Here is a 6,000-nt window from a genome sequence, read left to right as displayed (position 1 = left end):
ACGAGGGCATCGTCGTAGGGAAACGTGTGCGAGCGCGGAGCATCGAAAACTCGGTGGTGGTGTCGGTTAAACGCGGAAAGACGGTGATTCTTGTCAGTGGTGGACGCGTGTACCTAGAGAAAGGGACAAAGGGAACCTCTATGTGTCGTCGTGGTGGTGGGCACCGTTGTCGTGGCCGTCGTTGTTGCCGGCTATCGTGACGATGAAACGTTCGTGGATTATTTTACGACCGTAACGTGGCAACTGTTTTGTTCGTTGCTCGTCGTCGATGAAACATGATCGTGTTTATATAGAACAAAGATGACTAGACAGTACCGTGAGGATCGAGTACAGTGTGCAAGGACATTGTGAGGCTGGTGCCGGTAGAAGGCAGTAGATCGCTCTGCTTCTTCGTCACGACGGTCCAGTGCTTCGTCAACCTTCGTCTGAGACTGTTGTGTTCCTATGTAGCCTCCTCTCTCGTGTACTCGACTCGATCTGTCACTGTTTAATAACCGATCTCGTGTTATACCGTATCGTGACTCAGTGTGACACGTGTATTTTTTATCCTCCGGATAACGTGGCTGCGTCCAGAATAATAAGGTAATGCACCGTGACGTTCTGTTGACGTTGTGTTTGCCGATCAGTCGTATTCAAGTGATTTTGGTGATATCTGTATGTTCTTGGAGAGAATTTCATTTTGGGGATTTCGATCGACTTGTGCATTGATTAATGGAAGAGATATTCGGAGTTTGTGACACTACATCGTTGAAAGACTCGGCTGTACTGATTTACCCTTCGTGAAATTTTCTTACGATCCTTCTTTTATTGGATTTCGATTCGTGAAGTGTGATAACGTTGAGTGGTTGATACGCGTAATTATTAATTCGTTACACGCGTATTCGCGCGACAGCAGTATCGCCGAGTCTTGCACGCGGTTCCGTTCGTGAAAATTCGACGTTTATAAAGTCATGGTTGTTAGCCGGCTAGTATCAATAGCCACGGATTGTAATTTTAATGAAGCCCACGTTTGCGATGTGTACGGAACCGTTGTTCGCGAGTGATTGCGTGCTGTTTTTCGAGCTGAATGAACGTGGCCGCGGTGTGTAACACAGAGAAAAAAAAAGAAATGCGTTCGGTTGTCGAACAGCGCTGAAAAGAGCAACGGGTCGTATTATTCGGTAGTGTTTAATCGAGATTTAATTGACCCTTCCATTATTCATCGCGATTATCAATGAGCGGTTTGCCCGCGGTGTATATGTGACCGGTGTTTCGCTTTCGTTGCCTTCCAATCCCTGTTACGAAATACAGTTTCTGTTTTTTGCGTTGCATTTTTATTTATTTCCTTCATTATCCTTTGTTTTCCTTACCGCAACTTGATCGTGCAAATTCCATCAATCAATCGTGACGAACAAATACGATTAATTCGTGTTTGCCGGACAACTTACGAAATGATTAACCACGGTAATTTGCACGGTCGCGGCTTTTTATATTTTAAGTTAAGTTCATTTAAGTTTCAGTTGACGCACGTTTGTTCGCTGCAGCTTGTGTTTGTGCGTTAATTGCTGGGCTAGGGTTTCAATAGTTGAGCGTGTCGAGTAACAAGAAACACGGTACGCATCGTCAAAGAAGAGAAAAAAAGTCGGTGACAACGATTAATTAGCACGGGAACGGGAGTATTGCCGCGACTAACAGGAAGAATAGACACGCGTGACGTTTCAGTAATCATTTTAATCCCATTTCGTCATTCCGTGTCCCCTCCGTCGGGAATTTTTCGTATCGGGACACAGACTACCGATATGCATCTCGTTCGTAGCAATTTTCCGTTTTTGTCCGTCGCTAAATGCATTCTAATCAACAATGTGTGGAATGTGTTCTGTAAATTAATCGAGATTGATACTTTCCGTTTTCGCATTTTCGCCACAGATTCTTTGTCATACGCATTCGTTAAATTCTTCGAATACAGTATTGAACGTGAAATAATCTTGTTGAAACGTCATTCGACAGCTCAAAATCATAGATTAATTCGAAAGTGACTTCTGTTTCGAAAGTCATAAATGCAGTCTTGTCTTAGTAGTAACGGACGTACAGAGTCAGACGTTAATGTCTGACAACTCGTAGATGATCTTGCTAAAAAACTTATATTTATGGCTGCCGTGTACTAAATAATAAATAATATTCGTTGCTTATTAATCCGATGACAGTTGTAGCGAAAATGGACATGGGTAATGAGACGTGTTGAAACAAATCGTTTTAAATATGAAGAGGTGATTTTCGAATTTAAATTCAGAGTTTATTTTATGTCATTATTTTAATATTAACGACGTTATGAATTTCATTCTTTTTTTTATTAATTCGATTATTATTCGAATCGCCCGTCACCGGTGCCCTCGCGTTATCATAGTGAAAACGGACATATGCAGTAAGACATCTTAAGTGCAGTTAATTGGATTACTGCTGTTTCAGTTTTCAATTCTGTTATTAAGGAAGGATGACAGAAAATTAAATATTTGGCGTTACGAAGTTTTTTGAGCATAGTTTATTTGTTAACTATTTGTTGCATGACTTTTACAATTTTTAAAAGAAAAGTGTTTTTTAATTTTCTAAAGGAATAAATGAATACTATTTACTGAAAGAAGTTTCGTGGGGGAAAAGTGACATGATATTACAAAGTGATATTTTGAGAAGATACAGAAAATTGTGATTATTACAAAAGATGAGCAAATTATAAAAATCATAACTCACTTATTTAACTGAAAAATTTTGTACAATTTAAAAATTTCTTAGTAGATTGCATGTAGTAGAGTGCGATGAAGGCTTATGATTAACAAGATATAAAAATATTATAGTACATTCAGAATACAGCAATGGATTCAAAATTATTTACAATTATAGTAGAAGAACCGCAAGTAACAAATATGATTGAAATTTTAATGTGTCACCTGGTGTAACACGATATGTATCAAATTTTCTTCAATCTACTTTTAATAATTCAATTATATCAAATTCAGAACGTTGTGATTGAATAACGAACGTATTGATTGCAAATGACAGGTATTCTTTGATCTCGAATAATTAACAATCTGCAAACTATTTCATCTTCAAAAATTTTGCCAAAATACATAACCCAAAAACTGAATACGTTGCGGATGAACGATAACAGTAAGAAATTAAAGGTCCTTTGATGTGCACTCACACTACGAAACATTCTATGTCCGCAGAAAAATTCGACGAATTTCCCCGCCAAAAAAAAAATTCGGACCTTCTGTGACTTTGCCAGGGCGCACTTCAACCCCTGTGATTAACGCTTCGAATCGAAGGGCCGTTCAGCGATTGATCGCTAGTTGCGCATGAAATTGACCGGTAAAAAAATGACGCTTTTTCCGGTGTAGGTGGGCGGGGAAAAATGTCGAGCCTTTCTTCGCTAATTCTTTGATTCGTAAGGGGCCTTTGACCTATAATCAGCGAACGTGTCGAACAATACGGGGCAGCTGTCACTGTCCTCGTCTCTGTCGCTGTCGTTCGTTATCAACATCTGCCTCGTAAAGCAGAGTGGCCCCGCGTGTGCATATACACGCGTGTGCACACACGTAGAAACGCTCGCGCGCGCGCACACACACGGCCATACACACGCAAACAAACACACGAAGCCGGCATAATCTACGACAGCTTCGAATTCAGAGTTTCACGCTTATCGCGAGCACTCCTTCCAATATTTGTTCTCGGCGAAAGGGGGATCGAGTGACTTTTATCAAATGGATGTATTGTCAGCGAGAGAATGGACTGTGCTTTCCCACACGGGAGAACAACCTCCTTAACGTTCACGATCGTTCACGGGGTTCGTTAACCGTGTATCCTGTCACAAAGCTCGGGCACGTCTGCAAGGAAATCGGCCTCCTCGCGAAACGACGTTTGACAGCTGGATTCTGTAACCGCAGCTTCCAATTATCTGCACGAAATTCGACATCCAATACGTCGGAATTTCGGACAATTTTAAACACTCGTTTCGACATTGTACCATGAAAGATTTACTTGTCCGACTTGCTATTTCTTTGCGCGGCGAAATTGGAGACGAGACTAGATGAAATGGGAATGGTTTATTTTTAGCAAGGAAGTATCTTTAGTTGTATTAAAATACACTCGAAAATGAAGTCATCGGTAAATATTTTGCAAGACTATTCGCAAACATGATTTTCATGCTATGAAATTGAATTTTTATTTAATAGAACTGCGCAATTAAGGAAATTTATGAAATATTATAAACATGTAGCACTTACAAAATGTTAACATTTTCAAACGAATTGAAAAATGTAAAGTTAATTTAGAAAATTTGTTAGATAACTCGATATTACGGAAAGTTGTCGCGAAGTTGAGGAACATCGTTCCGGTGACAGGAAGGTGATCAGTGAAAATGAAATCCCTAGTGTCTCTATCGTTTAGGATCTTAACTCTCCTCGCATTCGGTTCTTAATTAATTTTCCTAAAACCAATTTGCCGCGGGGATCACGAGAAATCTCAGTTGCACGCAGTCGACGGAAACTTTTTCCGAGTTTAAACGGAAACGGGGTATAGGTTGCCTAATGAAATCTCAGAATCTCGCCGTTAGAAATCCCATGGGGTTGTGTCGCGTTTCTCAGAGTTGTCGTTCACTTTGCGAAACTTGAACCGACCGAACTTTCTGTTGCGTTTGCGGAACATCAGAAAGAGAATAACTCGTTGCGATGCTTGTAAACTGTGTCTTTTTATTTGATGTCACGTGTTTTGTTAAGTTCCGACCTTTTGTTTGATATCCCAACGTGAACGTGTATTCTTTTTAAGCATGCAAACTTTATGTATCTTCTCGTATTTCTCGGTATCGTAAAGTTTATTTCCGTTGAAAAATTGTGTTTAGCTGAAAAACGTTTCTGAACTTGTCACTTTTAAATCGAATATAGAGTAAAATATTTGTATTTTCATTTTTTAATACCTTTGTGTGTTATTTGCTAGTGCAATTTTAATAGTTTCTACAATATTCGTTTTGTGTTTATTTGGTTAAAAATTTGTTGTTGGCGATCGCTATGACAGATTTTTCAGAAAAGTGGCCACAGTGAGATGAAATGACAGAAAATTCATAGTTTGACCAGAGACTTCCAAATTTCTTGATAAAATCAAATTTTCAATGAATATAATTTTTTAGGAAGTATTTGATACAATTTTACATAAAAATTCACTTGCAAAATTTGTAGGCATTTTTAGAGGTCTAATAATTTTCTTGTAACTTGAAGCTTCTGTTTTTTCGGCCATTCATAATTTTTTCCCATCATTTTTAGCTGTAGCAGCTTCTCTATAATATTTTGTCATATTTTGTTAGATTATTGCTTAATTGTCTAGATATATGTTCAATTCATGTACATATGCACAAATTCAGTTTACATTGCTACTCTCTATAAATTTTCAATAACAGAAAACAATAATTTTAATTAATCAAGTTTGCGCTTTATTCATTTTTGCGAGCATTTGCCAATTATTTATTTCAGCCAAGTTTGTATCTAACTCCGAAACATCAACTAAAACAGTTAACTGACATGTGATATGTAAAATTGAATTATCTTCATTTATATCGTTAAAACAGATCTCCGTTTAGTTTATTAAAAACCATTTTACTGTAACAAAATATGCAAGTAAATTTTCTTTATGTATGAAAGTAACTTTTCATCAACACAAAGTTGCAATAAAATGTACAGAAACCTCGAAAACTCAAAGAAAATAATATCAAAAATATTAAATAATACAAACGTGAGAGGTAAATATTTGAAATAATCGAAATTATATCCAACATAATAATATAACCTCTTTTGATAATAAAGTGTGTATACACTTTATTGGCATACCCAATATTGTTTCAGTTTTAAATGAAACGTCTGTACGTTTGCATAAATATCCGTTGTCCAGTAATGATGATCGAAATAATCGTTCTATAATTATTCAATTATATTTAATTTGTGGTGTCATTCACCGACGAACACCCCGAGGGTGTTCAAC

At 37.7% G+C, this 6,000-nt stretch overlaps 1 long non-coding RNA gene across 1 annotated transcript in view; it reads left to right on the top strand.

Moving 5' to 3' along the window:
* The first annotated feature begins 300 nt into the window (after nt 1-300).
* LOC105664278 (uncharacterized) overlaps nt 301-6,000 on the top strand; it is a 144,746-nt gene continuing 139,046 nt past the window's right edge. Inside the window, exons 1-2 of the long non-coding RNA XR_013039704.1 lie at nt 301-327; nt 377-582. This is a non-coding gene — a long non-coding RNA (uncharacterized LOC105664278). The remainder of the gene's footprint in view (nt 328-376; nt 583-6,000) is intronic.

Source organism: Megachile rotundata, chromosome 10 (genome assembly GCF_050947335.1).
Source record: "Megachile rotundata isolate GNS110a chromosome 10, iyMegRotu1, whole genome shotgun sequence".
NCBI classification, from domain to species: domain Eukaryota; kingdom Metazoa; phylum Arthropoda; class Insecta; order Hymenoptera; family Megachilidae; genus Megachile; species Megachile rotundata.
This window is presented reverse-complemented; position numbering and strand designations above follow the sequence as displayed.